This window comes from Gnatocerus cornutus, chromosome 7 (assembly GCF_029298725.1).
Source record: "Gnatocerus cornutus isolate USDA-ARS CGAHR chromosome 7, icGnaCorn1.1, whole genome shotgun sequence".
In the NCBI taxonomy this organism is placed as follows: Eukaryota; Metazoa; Arthropoda; class Insecta; order Coleoptera; family Tenebrionidae; genus Gnatocerus; species Gnatocerus cornutus.
The window spans coordinates 4174153-4191702 of record NC_142239.1 but is presented as its reverse complement, the minus strand read 5'-3'; positions in this window follow the sequence as shown (position 1 = coordinate 4191702).

Here is a 17550-nt window from a genome sequence, read left to right as displayed (position 1 = left end):
ATTCTGCACGAAATCATCAAAATTCTAACAGAAAACCGCATATTTCGATGCAAAACGACGAATTCTCGCCGATTTTCGTTGTTTTCTGGCTTAAATTCGCAAAGAAGAGCACGAAATCTACAAAATCATGACTTTTTACCAAGATTCAACGGCTGAATTGCAAGAAAACAGCAGAATTCTGCACGAAATCATCAAAATTCTTACAGAAAACCGCATTTTTCGATGCAAAACGACGAATTCTCGCCGATTTTCGTTGTTTTCTGGCTTAAATTCGCAAAGAAGAGCACGAAATCTACAAAATCATGACTTTTTACCAAGATTCAACGGCTGAATTGCAAGAAAACAGCAGAATTCTGCACGAAATCATCAAAATTCTAACAGAAAACCGCATATTTCGATGCAAAACAACGATTTCTCGCCGATTTTTGTTGTTTTCTGGCTTGAATTTGCAAAGAAGAGCACGAAATCTACAAAATCATGACTTTTTACCAAGATTCAACGGCTGAATTGCAAGAAAACAGCAGAATTCTGCACGAAATCATCAAAATTCTTAGCGAAAACTGCATATTTCGATGCAAAACAACGATTTCTCGCCGATTTTCGTTGTTTTCTATCTTGAATTCGCCAAGAAGAACACGAAATCTACAAAGTCATGACTTTTTACCTAGATTCAACGGCTGAATTGCAAGAAAACAGCAGAATTCTGCACGAAATCATCAAAATTCTCACAGAAAACCGCATGTTTTGATGCAAAACGACGATTTCTCGCCGATTTTCGTTGTTTTCTGGCTTGAATTCGCAAAGAAGAGCACGAAATCTACAAAATCATGACTTTTTACCAAGATTCAACGGCTGAATTGCAAGAAAACAGCAGAATTCTGCACGAAATCATCAAAATTCTTACAGAAAACCGCATATTTCGATGCAAAACGACGATTTCTCGCCGATTTTCGTTGTTTTCTGGCATGAATTCGCAAAGAAGAGCACGAAATCTACAAAATTATGACTTTTTACCAAGATTCAACGGCAGAATTGCAAGAAAACAGCAGAATTCTGCACGAAATCATCAAAATTCTTAGAGAAAACCGCATATTTCGATGCAAAACGACGATTTCTCGCCGATTTTCGTTGTTTTCTGGCTTGAATTTGCAAAGAAGAGCACGAAATCTACAAAATCATCACTTTTTACCAAGATTCAACGGCTGAATTGCAAGAAAACAGCAGAATTCTGCATGAAATCATCAAAATTCTTACAGAAAACCGCATATTTCGATGCAAAACGACGATTTCTCGCCGATTTTCGTTGTTTTCTGGCTTGGATTCGCAAAGAAGAGCACGAAATCTACAAAATCATGACTTTTTACCAAGATTCAACGGCTGAATTGCAAGAAAACAGCAGAATTCTGCACGAAATCATCAAAATTCTTACAGAAAACCGCATTTTTCGATGCAAAACGACGAATTCTCGCCGATTTTCGTTGTTTTCTGGCTTGAATTCGCAAAGAAGAGCACGAAATCTACAAAATCATGACTTTTTACCAAGATTCAACGGCTGAATTGCAAGAAAACAGCAGAATTCTGCACGAAATCATCAAAATTCTTAGAGAAAACCGCATATTTCGATACAAAACGACGATTTCTCGCCGATTTTCGTGGTTTTCTGGCTTGAATTCGCAAAGAAGAGCACGAAATCCACAAAATCATGACTTTTTACCAAGATTCAACAGCTGAATTGCAAGAAAATAGCAGAATTCTGCACGAAATCATCAAAATTCTTACAGAAAACCGCATATTTCGATGCAAAACGACGATTTCTCGCCGATTTTCGTTGTTTTCTGGCTTGAATTCGCCAAGAAGAGCACGAAATCTACAAAATCATGACTTTTTACCAAGATTCAACGGCTGAATTGCAAGCAAACAGCAGAATTCTGCACGAAATCATCAAAATTCTTGGAGAAAACCGCATATTTCGATGCAAAACGACGATTTCTCGCCGATTTTCGTTGTTTTCTGGCTTGAATTTGCAAAGAAGAGCACGAAATCTACAAAATCATCACTTTTTACCAAGATTCAACGGCTGAATTGCAAGAAAACAGCAGAATTCTGCACGAAATCATCAAAATTCTTAGAGAAAACCGCATATTTCGATGCAAAACGACGATTTCTCGCCGATTTTCGTTGTTTTCTGGCTAGAATTTGCAAAGAAGAGCACGAAATCTACAAAATCATCACTTTTTACCAAGATTCAACGGCTGAATTGCAAGAAAACAGCAGAATTCTGCACGAAATCATTAAAATTCTGACAGAAAACCGCATATTTCGATGCAAAACGACGATTTCTCGCCGATTTTTGTTGTTTTCTGGCTTGAATTCACAAAGAAGAGCACGAAATCTACAAAATCATGACTTTTTACCAAGATTCAACGGCTGAATTGCAAGAAAACAGCAGAATTCTGCACGAAATCATCAAAATTCTTACAGAAAACCGCATTTTTCGATGCAAAACGACGAATTCTCGCCGATTTTCGTTGTTTTCTGGCTTGAATTCGCAAAGAAGGGCACGAAATCTACAAAATCATGACTTTTTACCAAGATTCAACGGCTGAATTGCAAAAAAACAGCAGAATTCTGCACGAAATCATCAAAATTCTTACAGAAAACCGCATATTTCGATGCAAAACGACGATTTCTCGCCGATTTTCGTTGTTTTCTGGCTTGAATTCACAAAGAAGAGCACGAAATCTACAAAATCATGACTTTTTACCAAGATTCAACGGCTGAATTGCAAGAAAACAGCAGAATTCTGCACGAAATCATCAAAATTCTTAGAGAAAACCGCATATTTCGATGCAAAACGACGATTTCTCGCTGATTTTCGTTGTATTCTATCTTGAATTCGCAAAGAAGAGCACGAAATCTACAAAATAATGACTTTTTACCAAGATTCAACGGCTGAATTGCAAGAAAACAGCAGAATTCTGCACGAAATCATCAAAATTCTTAGAGAAAACCGCATATTTCGATGCAAAACAACGATTTCTCGCCGATTTTCGTTGTTTTCTATCTTGAATTCGCCAGAAAGAGCACGAAATCTACAAAATCATGACTTTTTGCCTAGATTCAACGGCTGAATTGCAAGAAAACAGCAGAATTCTGCACGAAATCATCAAAATTCTTACAGAAAACCGCATATTTCGATGCAAAACGACGATTTCTCGCCGATTTTCGTTGTTTTCTGGCTTGAATTCGCAAAGAAGAGCACGAAATCTACAAAATCATCACTTTTTACCAAGATTCAACAGCTGAATTGCAAGAAAACAGCAGAATTCTGCACGAAATCATCAAAATTCTTACAGAAAACCGCATATTTCGATGCAAAACGACGATTTCTCGCCGATTTTCGTTGTTTTCTGGCTTGAATTCGCAAAGAAGAGCACGAAATCTACAAAATCATGACTTTTTACCAAGATTCAACGGCTGAATTGCAAGAAAACAGCAGAATTCTGCACGAAATCATCAAAATTCTTACAGAAAACCGCATATTTCGATGCAAAACGACGATTTCTCGCCGATTTTCGTTGTTTTCTGGCTTGAATTCGCAAAGAAGAGCACGAAATCTACAAAACCATGACTTTTTACCTAGTTTCAACGGCTGAATTGCAAGAAAACAGCAGAATTCTGCACGAAATCATCAAAATTTTTACAGAAAACCGCATATTTCGATGCAAAACGACGATTTCTCGCCGATTTTCGTTGTTTTCTGGCTTGAATTCGCAAAGAAGAGCACGAAATCTACAAAATCATCACTTTTTACCAAGATTCAACGGCTGAAGTGCAAGAAAACAGCAGAATTCTGCACGATATCATCAAAATTCTTACAGAAAACCGCATATTTCGATGCAAAACGACGATTTCTCGCTGATTTTCGTTGTTTTCTATTTTGAATTCGCAATGAAGAGCACGAAATCTACAAAATCATGAATTTTTACCAAGATTCAATGGCTGAATTGCAAGAAAACAGCAGAATTCTGCACGAAATCATCAAAATTCTTACAGAAAACCGCATATTTCGATGCAAAACGACGATTTCTCGCCGATTTTCGTTGTTTTCTGGCATGAATTCGCAAAGAAGAGCACGAAATCTACAAAATCATGACTTTTTACCAAGATTCAACGGCTGAATTGCAAGAAAACAGCAGAATTCTGAACGAAATCATCAAAATTCTTACAGAAAACCGCATATTTCGATACAAAACGACGATTTCTCGCCGATTTTCGTTGTTTTCTGGCATGAATTCGCAAAGAAGAGCACGAAATCTACAAAATCATGACTTTTTACCAAGATTCAACGGCTGAATTGCAAGAAAACAGCAGAATTCTGCACGAAATCATCAAAATTCTTAGAGAAAACCGCATATTTCGATGCAAAACGACGATTTCTCGCTGATTTTCTTTGTTTTCTATCTTGAATTCGCAAAAAAGAGCACGAAATCTACAAAATCATGACTTTTTACCAAGATTCAACGGCTGAATTGCAAGAAAACAGCAGAATTCTGCACGAAATCTTCAAAATTCTTAGAGAAAACCGCATATTTCGATGCAAAACGACGATTTTTCGCCGATTTAAGTTGTTTTCTGGCTTGAATTCGCAAAGAAGAGCACGAAATCTACAAAATCATCACTTTTTACCAAGATTCAACGGCTGAATTGCAAGAAAACAGCAGAATTCTGCACGAAATCATCAAAATTCTTACAGAAAACCGCATATTTCGATGCAAAACGACGATTTCTCGCCGATTTTCGTTGTTTTCTATCTTGAATTCGCCAGGAAAAGCACGAAATCTACAAAATCATGACTTTTTGCCTAGATTCAACGGCTGAATTGCAAGAAAACAGCAGAATTCTGCACGAAATCATCAAAATTCTGACAGAAAACCGCATATTTCGATGCAAAACGACGATTTCTCGCCGATTTTCGTTGTTTTCTGGATTGAATTCGCAAAGAAGAGCACGAAATCTACAAAATCATCACTTTTTACCAAGATTCAACGGCTGAATCGCAAGAAAACAGCAGAATTCTGCACGAAATCATCAAAATTTTTACAGAAAACCGCATATTTCGATGCAAAACGACGATTTCTCGCCGATTTTCGTTGTTTTCTGGCTTGAATTCGCAAAGAAGAGCACGAAATCTACAAAATCATCACTTTTTACCAAGATTCAACGGCTGAAGTGCAAGAAAACAGCAGAATTGTGCACGAAATCATCAAAATTCTTACAGAAAACCGCATATTTCGATGCAAAACGACGATTTCTCGCTGATTTTCGTTGTTTTCTATTTTGAATTCGCAATGAAGAGCACGAAATCTACAAAATCATGAATTTTTACCAAGATTCAACGGCTGAATTGCAAGAAAACAGCAGAATTCTGCACGAAATCATCAAAATTCTTACAGAAAACCGCATATTTCGATGCAAAACGACGATTTCTCGCCGATTTTCGTTGTTTTCTGGCATGAATTCGCAAAGAAGAGCACGAAATCTACAAAATCATGACTTTTTACCAAGATTCAACGGCTGAATTGCAAGAAAACAGCAGAATTCTGAACGAAATCATCAAAATTCTTACAGAAAACCGCATATTTCGATACAAAACGACGATTTCTCGCCGATTTTCGTTGTTTTCTGGCATGAATTCGCAAAGAAGAGCACGAAATCTACAAAATCATGACTTTTTACCAAGATTCAACAGCTGAATTGCAAGAAAACAGCAGAATTCTGCACGAAATCATCAAAATTCTTAGAGAAAACCGCATATTTCGATGCAAAACGACGATTTCTCGCTGATTTTCGTTGTTTTCTATCTTGAATTCGCAAAAAAGAGCACGAAATCTACAAAATCATGACTTTTTACCAAGATTCAACGGCTGAATTGCAAGAAAACAGCAGAATTCTGCACGAAATCATCAAAATTCTTACAGAAAACCGCATATTTCGATGCAAAACGACGACTTCTCGCCGATTTTCGTTGTTTTCTGGCTTGAATTCGCAAAGAAGAGCACGAAATCTACAAAATCATGACTTTTTACCAAGATTCAACGGCTGAATTGCAAGAAAACAGCAGAATTCTGCACGAAATCATCAAAATTCTTCCAGAAAACCGCATATTTCGATACAAACCGACGATTTCTCGCCGATTTTCGTTATTTTCTGGCATGAATTTGCAAAGAGGAGCACGAAATCTACAAAATCATGACTTTTTACCAAGATTCAACGGCTGAATTGCAAGAAAACAGCAGAATTCTGCACGAAATCGTCAAAATTCTTAGAGAAAACCGCATATTTCGATGCAAAACGACGATTTCTCGCCGATTTAAGTTGTTTTCTGGCTTGAATTCGCAAAGAAGAGCACGAAATCTACAAAATCATGACTTTTTACCAAGATTCAACGGCTGAATTGCAAGAAAACAGCAGAATTCTGCACGAAATCATCAAAATTCTTAGAGAAAACCGCATATTTCAATGCAAAACGACGATTTCTCGCCGATTTTCGTTGTTTTCTGGCTTGAATTCGCAAAGAAGAGCACGAAATCTTCAAAATCATGACTTTTTACCAAGATTCAACGGCTGAATTGCAAGAAAACAGCAGAATTCTGCACGAAATCATCAAAATTCTTACAGAAAACCGCATATTTCGATGCAAAACGACGATTTCTCGCCGATTTTCGTTGTTTTCTGGCATGAATTCGCAAAGAAGGGCACGAAATCTACAAAATCATGACTTTTTACCAAGATTCAACGGCTGAATTGCAAGAAAACAGCAGAATTCTGCACGAAATCATCAAAATTCTTACAAACAACCGCATATTTCGATGCAAAACGACGATTTCTCGCCGATTTTCGTTGTTTTCTGGCTTGAATTCGCAAAGAAGAGCACGAAATCTACAAAATCATCACATTTTACCAAGATTCAACGGGTGAATTGCAAGAAAACAGCAGAATTCTGCACGAAATCATCAAAATTTTTAGAGAAAACCGCATATTTCGATGCAAAACGACGATTTCTCGCTGATTTTCGTAGTTTTCTATCTTGCATTCGCAAAGAAGAGCACGAAATCTACAAAATCATGACTTTTTACCAAGATTCAACGGCTGAATTGCAAGAAAACAGCAGAATTCTGCACGAAATCATCAAAATTCTTACAGAAAACCGCATATTTTGATGCAAAACGACGATTTCTCGCCGATTTTCGTTGTTTTCTGGCTTGAATTCGCAAAGAAGAGCACGAAGTCTACAAAATCATGACTTTTTACCAAGATTCAACGGCTGAGTTGCAAGAAAACAGCAGAATTCTGCACGAAATCATCAAAATTCTTAGAGAAAACCTCATATTTCGAAACAAAACGACGATTTCTCGCCGATTTTCGTGGTTTTCTGGCTTGAATTCGCAAAGAAGAGCACGAAATCTACAAAATCATGACTATTTACCAAGATTCAACAGCTGTATTGCAAGAAAACAGCAGAATTCTGCACGAAATCATCAAAATTCTTAGAGAAAACCCCATATTTCGATGCAAAACGACGATTTCTCGCCGATTTTCGTTGTTTTCTGGCATGAATTCGCAATGAAGAGCACGAAATCTACAAAATCATGACTTTTTACCAAGATTTAACGGCTGAATTGCAAGAAAACAGCAGAATTCTGCACGAAATCATCAAAATTCTTACAGAAAACCGCATATTTCGATGCAAAACGACGATTTCTCGCCGATTTTCGTTGTTTTCTGGCTTGAATTCGCAAAGAAGAGCACGAAATCTACAAAATCATGACTTTTTACCAAGATTCAACGGCTGAATTGCAAGAAAACAGCAGAATTCTGGACGAAATCATCAAAATTCTTAGAGAAAACCGCATTTTTCGTTGTTTTCTGGCTTGAATTCGCAAAGAAGAGCACGAAATCTACAAAATCATGACTTTTTACCAAGATTCAACGGCTGAATTGCAAGAAAACAGCAGAATTCTGCACGAAATCATCAAAATTCTTACAGAAAACCGCATATTTCGATGCAAAACGACGATTTTTCGCCGATTTTCGTTGTTTTCTGGCTTGAATTCGCAAAGAAGAGCACGAAATCGACAAAATCATCACTTTTTACCAAGATTCAACGGCTGAATTGCAAGAAACAGCAGAATTCTGCACAAAATCATCAAAATTCTTAGAGAAAACCGCATATTTCGATGCAAAACGACGATTTCTCGCCGATTTTCGTGGTTTTCTGGCTTGAATTCGCAAAGAAGAGCACGAAATCTACAAAATCATGACTTTTTACCAAGATTCAACAGCTGTATTGCAAGAAAACAGCAAAATTCTGCACGAAATCATCAAAATTCTTAGAGAAAACCGCATATTTCGATGCAAAACGACGATTTCTCGCCGATTTTCGTTGTTTTCTGGCATGAATTCGCAAAGAAGAGCACGAAATCTACAAAATCATGACTTTTTACCAAGATTCAACGGCTGAATTGAAAGAAAACAGCAGAATTCTGCACGAAATCATCAAAATTCTTACAGAAAACCGCATATTTCTATGCAAAACGACGATTTCTCGCCGATTTTCGTTGTTTTCTGGCATGAATTCGCAAAGAAGGGCACGAAATCTACAAAATCATGACTTTTTACCAAGATTCAACAGCTGAATTGCAAGAAAACAGCAGAATTCTGCACGAAATCATCAAAATTCTTACAAAAGACCGCATATTTCGATGCAAAACGACGATTTTTCGCCGATTTTCGTTGTTTTCTGGCTTGAATTCGCAAAGAAGAGCACGAAATCTACAAAATCATGACTATTTACCAAGATTCAACAGCTGTATTGCAAGAAAACAGCAGAATTCTGCACGAAATCATCAAAATTCTTAGAGAAAACCGCATATTTCGATGCAAAACGACGATTTCTCGCCGATTTTCGTTGTTTTCTGGCATGAATTCGCAATGAAGAGCACGAAATCTACAAAATCATGACTTTTTACCAAGATTTAACGGCTGAATTGCAAGAAAACAGCAGAATTCTGCACGAAATCATCAAAATTCTTACAGAAAACCGCATATTTCGATGCAAAACGACGATTTCTCGCCGATTTTCGTTGTTTTCTGGCTTGAATTCGCAAAGAAGAGCACGAAATCTACAAAATCATGACTTTTTACCAAGATTCAACGGCTGAATTGCAAGAAAACAGCAGAATTCTGGACGAAATCATCAAAATTCTTAGAGAAAACCGCATTTTTCGTTGTTTTCTGGCTTGAATTCGCAAAGAAGAGCACGAAATCTACAAAATCATGACTTTTTACCAAGATTCAACGGCTGAATTGCAAGAAAACAGCAGAATTCTGCACGAAATCATCAAAATTCTTACAGAAAACCGCATATTTCGATGCAAAACGACGATTTTTCGCCGATTTTCGTTGTTTTCTGGCTTGAATTCGCAAAGAAGAGCACGAAATCGACAAAATCATCACTTTTTACCAAGATTCAACGGCTGAATTGCAAGAAACAGCAGAATTCTGCACAAAATCATCAAAATTCTTAGAGAAAACCGCATATTTCGATGCAAAACGACGATTTCTCGCCGATTTTCGTGGTTTTCTGGCTTGAATTCGCAAAGAAGAGCACGAAATCTACAAAATCATGACTTTTTACCAAGATTCAACAGCTGTATTGCAAGAAAACAGCAAAATTCTGCACGAAATCATCAAAATTCTTAGAGAAAACCGCATATTTCGATGCAAAACGACGATTTCTCGCCGATTTTCGTTGTTTTCTGGCATGAATTCGCAAAGAAGAGCACGAAATCTACAAAATCATGACTTTTTACCAAGATTCAACGGCTGAATTGAAAGAAAACAGCAGAATTCTGCACGAAATCATCAAAATTCTTACAGAAAACCGCATATTTCTATGCAAAACGACGATTTCTCGCCGATTTTCGTTGTTTTCAGGCATGAATTCGCAAAGAAGGGCACGAAATCTACAAAATCATGACTTTTTACCAAGATTCAACAGCTGAATTGCAAGAAAACAGCAGAATTCTGCACGAAATCATCAAAATTCTTACAAAAGACCGCATATTTCGATGCAAAACGACGATTTTTCGCCGATTTTCGTTGTTTTCTGGCTTGAATTCGCAAAAAAGAGCACAAAATCTACAAAATCATCACATCTTACCAAGATTCAACGGGTGAATTGCAAGAAAACAGCAGAATTCTGCACGAAATCATCAAAATTTTTAGAGAAAACCGCATATTTCGATGCAAAACGACGATTTCTCGCTGATTTTCGTAGTTTTCTATCTTGAATTCGCAAAGAAGAGCACGAAATCTACAAAATCATGACTTTTTACCAAGATTCAACGGCTGAATTGCAAGAAAGCAGCAGAATTCTGCACGAAATCATCAAAATTCTTACAGAAAACCGCATATTTTGATGCAAAACGACGATTTCTCGCCGATTTTCGTTGTTTTCTGGCTTGAATTCGCAAAGAAGAGCACGAAGTCTACAAAATCATGACTTTTTACCAAGATTCAACGGCTGAGTTGCAAGAAAACAGCAGAATTATGCACGAAATCATCAAAATTCTTAGAGAAAACCTCATATTTCGAAACAAAACGACGATTTCTCGCCGATTTTCGTGGTTTTCTGGCTTGAATTCGCAAAGAAGAGCACGAAATCTACAAAATCATGACTATTTACCAAGATTCAACAGCTGTATTGCAAGAAAACAGCAGAATTCTGCACGAAATCATCAAAATTCTTAGAGAAAACCGCATATTTCGATGCAAAACGACGATTTCTCGCCGATTTTCGTTGTTTTCTGGCATGAATTCGCAATGAAGAGCACGAAATCTACAAAATCATGACTTTTTACCAAGATTCAACGGCTGAATTGCAAGAAAACAGCAGAATTCTGCACGAAATCATCAAAATTCTTACAGAAAACCGCATATTTCGATGCAAAACGACGATTTCTCGCCGATTTTCGTTGTTTTCTGGCTTGAATTCGCAAAGAAGAGCACGAAATCTACAAAATCATAACTTTTTACCAAGATTCAACGGCTGAGTTGCAAGAAAACAGCAGAATTCTTTACGAAATCATCAAAATTCTTAGAGAAAACCTCATATTTCGATGCAAAACGACGATTTCTCGCCGATTTTCGTGGTTTTCTGGCTTGAATTCGCAAAGAAGAGCACGAAATCTACAAAATCATGACTTTTTACCAAGATTCAACAGCTGTATTGCAAGAAAACAGCAAAATTCTGCACGAAATCATCAAAATTCTTAGAGAAAACCGCATATTTCGATGCAAAACGACGATTTCTCGCCGATTTTTGTTGTTTTCTGGCATGAATTCGCAAAGAAGAGCACGAAATCTACAAAATCATGACTTTTTACCAAGATTCAACGGCTGAATTGCAAGAAAACAGCAGAATTCTGCACGAAATCATCAAAATTCTTACAGAAAACCGCATAACGATTTCTCGCCGATTTTCGTTGTTTTCTGGCTTGAATTCGCAAAGAAGAGCACGAAGTCTACAAAATCATGACTTTTTACCAAGATTCAACAGCTGAGTTGCAAGAAAACAGCAGAATTCTGCACGAAATCATCAAAATTCTTAGAGAAAACCTCATATTTCGAAACAAAACGACGATTTCTCGCCGATTTTCGTGGTTTTCTGGCTTGAATTCGCAAAGAAGAGCACGAAATCTACAAAATCATGACTATTTACCCAGATTCAACAGCTGTATTGCAAGCAAACAGCAGAATTCTGCACGAAATCATCAAAATTCTTAGAGAAAACCGCATATTTCGATGCAAAACGACGATTTCTCGCCGATTTTCGTTGTTTTCTGGCATGAATTCGCAAAGAAGAGCACGAAATCTACAAAATCATGACTTTTTACCAAGATTCAACGGCTGAATTGCAAGAAAACAGCAGAATTCTGCACGAAATCATCAAAATTCTTACAGAAAACCGCATATTTCGATGCAAAACGACGATTTCTCGCCGATTTTCGTTGTTTTCTGGCTTGAATTCGCAAAGAAGAGCACGAAATCTACAAAATCATGACTTTTTACCAAGATTCAACGGCTGAATTGCAAGAAAACAGCAGAATTCTGCACGAAATCATCAAAATTCTTAGAGAAAACCGCATTTTTCGATGCAAAACGACGATTTCTCGCCGATTTTCGTTGTTTTCTGGCTTGAATTCGCAAAGAAGAGCACGAAATCTACAAAATCATGACTTTTTACCAAGATTCAACGGCTGAATTGCAAGAAAACAGCAGAATTCTGCACGAAATCACCAAAATTCTTACTGAAAACCGCATATTTCGATGCAAAACGACGATTTCTCGCCGATTTTCGTTGTTTTCTGGCTTGAATTCGCAAAGAAGAGCACGAAATCGACAAAATCATCACTTTTTACCAAGATTCAACGGCTGAATTGCAAGAAACAGCAGAATTCTGCACGAAATCATCAAAATTCTTAGAGAAAACCGCATATTTCGATGCAAAACGACGATTTCTCGCCGATTTTCGTTGTTTTCTGGCTTGAATTCGCAAAGAAGAGCACGAAATCTACAAAATCATAACTTTTTACCAAGATTCAACGGCTGAATTGCAAGAAACAGCAGAATTCTGCACGAAATCATCAAAATTCTTAGAGAAAACCGCATATTTCGATGCAAAACGACGATTTCTCGCCGATTTTCGTTGTTTTCTGGCTTGAATTCGCAAAGAAGAGCACGAAATCTACAAAATCATAACTTTTTACCAAGATTCAACGGCTGAGTTGCAAGAAAACAGCAGAATTCTGGACGAAATCATCAAAATTCTTAGAGAAAACCTCATATTTCGATGCAAAACGACGATTTCTCGCCGATTTTCGTGGTTTTCTGGCTTGAATTCGCAAAGAAGAGCACGAAATCTACAAAATCATGACTTTTTACCAAGATTCAACAGCTGTATTGCAAGAAAACAGCAAAATTCTGCACGAAATCATCAAAATTCTTAGAGAAAACCGCATATTTCGATGCAAAACGACGATTTCTCGCCGATTTTCGTTGTTTTCTGGCATGAATTCGCAATGAAGAGCACGAAATCTACAAAATCATGACTTTTTACCAAGATTCAACGGCTGAATTGCAAGAAAACAGCAGAATTCTGCACGAAATCATCAAAATTCTTACAGAAAACCGCATATTTCGATGCAAAACGACGATTTCTCGCCGATTTTCGTTGTTTTCTGGCATGAATTCGCAATGAAGAGCACGAAATCTACAAAATCATGACTTTTTACCAAGATTCAACAGCTGTATTGCAAGAAAACAGCAAAATTCTGCACGAAATCATCAAAATTCTTAGAGAAAACCGCTTATTTCGATGCAAAACGACGATTTCTCGCCGATTTTTGTTGTTTTCTGGCATGAATTCGCAAAGAAGAGCACGAAATCTACAAAATCATGACTTTTTACCAAGATTCAACGGCTGAATTGCAAGAAAACAGCAGAATTCTGCACGAAATCATCAAAATTCTTACAGAAAACCGCATAACGATTTCTCGCCGATTTTCGTTGTTTTCTGGCTTGAATTCGCATACAAGAGCACGAAATCTACAAAATCATGACTTTTTACCAAGATTCAACGGCTGAATTGCAAGAAAACAGCAGAATTCTGCACGAAATCATCAAAATTCTTACAGAAAACCGCATTTTTCGATGCAAAACGACGATTTCTCGCCGATTTTCGTTGTTTTCTGGCTTGAATTCGCAAAGAAGAGCACGAAATCTACAAAATCATCACTTTTTACCAAGATTCAACAGCTGAATTGCAAGAAAACAGCAGAATTCTGCACAAAATCATCAAAATTCTTACAGAAAACCGCATATTTCGATGCAAAACGACGATTTCTCGCCGATTTTCGTTGTTTTCTGGCTTGAATTCGCAAAGAAGAGCACGAAATCTACAAAATCATGACTTTTTACCAAGATTCAACGGCTGAATTGCAAGAAAACAGCAGAATTCTGCACGAAATCACCAAAATTCTTACTGAAAACCGCATATTTCGATGCAAAACGACGATTTCTCGCCGATTTTCGTTGTTTTCTGGCTTGAATTCGCAAAGAAGAGCACGAAATCGACAAAATCATCACATTTTACCAAGATTCAACGGCTGAATTGCAAGAAACAGCAGAATTCTGCACGAAATCATCAAAATTCTTAGAGAAAACCGCATATTTCGATGCAAAACGACGATTTCTCGCCGATTTTCGTTGTTTTCTGGCTTGAATTCGCAAAGAAGAGCACGAAATCTACAAAATCATAACTTTTTACCAAGATTCAACGGCTGAGTTGCAAGAAAACAGCAGAATTCTGGACGAAATCATCAAAATTCTTAGAGAAAACCTCATATTTCGATGCAAAACGACGATTTCTCGCCGATTTTCGTGGTTTTCTGGCTTGAATTCGCAAAGAAGAGCACGAAATCTACAAAATCATGACTTTTTACCAAGATTCAACAGCTGTATTGCAAGAAAACAGCAAAATTCTGCACGAAATCATCAAAATTCTTAGAGAAAACCGCATATTTCGATGCAAAACGACGATTTCTCGCCGATTTTCGTTGTTTTCTGGCATGAATTCGCAAAGAAGAGCACGAAATCTACAAAATCATGACTTTTTACCAAGATTCAACGGCTGAATTGAAAGAAAACAGCAGAATTCTGCACGAAATCATCAAAATTCTTACAGAAAACCGCATATTTCGATGCAAAACGACGATTTCTCGCCGATTTTCGTTGTTTTCTGGCTTGAATTCGCAAAGAAGAGCACGAAATCTACAAAATCATAACTTTTTACCAAGATTCAACGGCTGAGTTGCAAGAAAACAGCAGAATTCTGGACGAAATCATCAAAATTCTTAGAGAAAACCTCATATTTCGATGCAAAACGACGATTTCTCGCCGATTTTCGTGGTTTTCTGGCTTGAATTCGCAAAGAAGAGCACGAAATCTACAAAATCATGACTTTTTACCAAGATTCAACAGCTGTATTGCAAGAAAACAGCAAAATTCTGCACGAAATCATCAAAATTCTTAGAGAAAACCGCATATTTCGATGCAAAACGACGATTTCTCGCCGATTTTCGTTGTTTTCTGGCATGAATTCGCAAAGAAGAGCACGAAATCTACAAAATCATGACTTTTTACCAAGATTCAACGGCTGAATTGAAAGAAAACAGCAGAATTCTGCACGAAATCATCAAAATTCTTACAGAAAACCGCATATTTCGATGCAAAACGACGATTTCTCGCCGATTTTCGTTGTTTTCTGGCTTGAATTCGCAAAGAAGAGCACGAAATCTACAAAATCATAACTTTTTACCAAGATTCAACGCTGAATTGCAAGAAAACAGCAGAATTCTGCACGAAATCCTAAAAATTTTTACAGAAAACCGCATATTTCGATGCAAAACGGCGATTCCTCGCCGATTTTCGTTGTTTTCTGGCTTTAATTCGTAAAGAAGAGCACAAAATCTACAAAATCATGACTTTTTACCAAGATTCAACGGCTGAATTGCAAGAAAACAGCAGAATTCTGCACGAAATCATCAAAATTCTTAGAGAAAACCGCATATTTCGATGGAAAACGACGATTTTTCGCCGATTTTCGTTGTTTTCTGGCATGAATTCGCAAAGAAGAGCACGAAATCTACAAAATCATCACATTTTACCAAGATTCAACGGCTGAATTGCAAGAAAACAGCAGAATTCTGCACGAAATCATCAAAATTCTTACAGAAAACCGCATATTTCGATGCAAAACGACGATTTCTCGCCAATTTTCGTTGTTTTCTGGCTTGAATTCGCAAAGAAGAGCACGAAATCTACAAAATCATGACTTTTTACCAAGATTCAACGGCTGAATTGCAAGAAAACAGCAGAATTCTGCACGAAATCATCAAAATTTTTAGAGAAAACCGCATATTTCGATGCAAAACGACGATTTCTCGCCGATTGTCGTTGTTTTCTGGCTTGAATTCGCAAAGAAGAGCACGAAATCTACAAAATCATCACTTTTTACCAAGATTCAACGGCTGAATTGCAAGAAAACAGCAGAATTCTGCACGAAATCATCAAAATTCTTAGAGAAAACCGCATATTTCGATGGAAAACGACGATTTCTCGCCGATTTTCGTTGTTTTCTGGCATGAATTCGCAAAGAAGAGCACGAAATCTACAAAATCATCACATTTTACCAAGATTCAACGGCTGAATTGCAAGAAAACAGCAGAATTCTGCACGAAATCATCAAAATTCTTACAGAAAACCGCATATTTCGATGCAAAACGACGATTTCTCGCCGATTTTCGTTGTTTTCTGGCTTGAATTCGCAAAGAAGAGCACGAAATCTACAAAATCATGACTTTTTACCAAGATTCAACGGCTGAATTGCAAGAAAACAGCAGAATTCTGCACGAAATCATCAAAATTTTTAGAGAAAACTGCATATTTCGATGCAAAACAACGATTTCTCGCCGATTTTCGTTGTTTTCTATCTTGAATTCGACAAGAAGAACACGAAATCTACAAAATCATGACTTTTTACCTAGATTCAACGACTGAATTGCAAGAAAACAGCAGAATTCTGCACGAAATCATCAAAATTCTTAGAGAAAACCGCATATTTCGATGCAGAACGACGATTTCTCGCCGATTTTCGTTGTTTTCTGGCTTGAATTCGCAAAGAAGAGCACGAAATCTACAAAATCATAACTTTTTACCAAGATTCAACAGCTGAATTGCAAGAAAACAGCAGAATTCTGCACGAAATCCTAAAAATTTTTACAGAAAACCGCATATTTCGATGCAAAACGGCGATTCCTCGCCGATTTTCGTTGTTTTCTGGCTTTAATTCGCAAAGATGAGCACAAAATCTACAAAATCATGACTTTTTACCAAGATTCAACGGCTGAATTGCAAGAAAACAGCAGAATTCTGCACGAAATCATCAAAATTCTTAGAGAAAACCGCATATTTCGATGGAAAACGACGATTTCTCGCCGATTTTCGTTGTTTTCTGGCATGAATTCGCAAAGAAGAGCACGAAATCTACAAAATCATCACATTTTACCAAGATTCAACGGCTGAATTGCAAGAAAACAGCAGAATTCTGCACGAAATCATCAAAATTCTTACAGAAAACCGCATATTTCGATGCAAAACGACGATTTCTCGCCGATTTTCGTTGTTTTCTGGCTTGAATTCGCAAAGAAGAGCACGAAATCTACAAAATCATGACTTTTTACCAAGATTCAACGGCTGAATTGCAAGAAAACAGCAGAATTCTGCACGAAATCATCAAAATTTTTAGACAAAACTGCATATTTCGATGCAAAACAACGATTTCTCGCCGATTTTCGTTGTTTTCTATCTTGAATTCGACAAGAAGAACACGAAATCTACAAAATCATGACTTTTTACCTAGATTCA